The following is a 650-nucleotide window of genomic DNA, read 5'->3' as shown; positions in this document are numbered from 1 at the left end:
AAAGAGGAAAAAACATATTTCCTTCCCCTCCTCGGGGCAGGGATTGTCTCATAGCAGAGTGCTTTACTGGAAGTGAGGTGTTAGCCACTGTTTTACATTTCTAAAGCTTCCTTAATACACACGTGTCTGTTCTGCTCTGCTTAATTATATACCTGGTTTTGGCCAACAGGATGAACAGTAGCAAAAGAAGTGGTGTGCTCTGTTTTTCCATTACTATGTGCTATAGTTGTTAGTGACTTGTTTTGAGCTCACTGAGTGTTAGGAAGTTATGAAGCTCTGGATCTTCGAGACCTGACTAGTTCCATGGGACTTTGGCTGCAGTCACAGTTGCTCTGGTGTTGGAACTGCTGACAGGACAGTGTGTGAAAGAGCCGGTCTTGAAACGGCTTTTATTTCTTCCCTTTTTTATTTTAAGCACAATTCTGGAGTGTTTAATGTTTAGGTAGTGTGAGGAAGTCAATTTATTGAGTGACCAATGTTATTGACATAGTGAGCAGAAATAACTTGTGATATCCAGAACCCTAAGTAATCTAGAAACCATTTGGTATCTTTATTTGTGAAATGACTCTACAGATAGGCATTTATAGAGGGCAGTAAAACTAATTTGTACATCTCTGAAACAATGTGATGAACATATTCAGTGCTGCTTA

The 650-nt window shown here is 39.5% G+C and overlaps 1 protein-coding gene across 1 annotated transcript in view; it reads left to right on the top strand.

The window, feature by feature from the left end:
- Positions 1-650, top strand: part of EPB41L5 (erythrocyte membrane protein band 4.1 like 5) — a gene marked incomplete at its 3' end in the record, with an annotated part of 35202 nt that overhangs the window by 640 nt on the left and 33912 nt on the right. The gene's annotated exons all lie outside the window — the stretch shown is intronic.

The sequence above is a fragment of the Acanthisitta chloris genome, unplaced genomic scaffold (genome assembly GCF_000695815.1).
Source record: "Acanthisitta chloris isolate BGI_N310 unplaced genomic scaffold, ASM69581v1 scaffold19642, whole genome shotgun sequence".
Taxonomy (NCBI): Eukaryota; Metazoa; Chordata; class Aves; order Passeriformes; family Acanthisittidae; genus Acanthisitta; species Acanthisitta chloris.
This window is presented reverse-complemented; position numbering and strand designations above follow the sequence as displayed.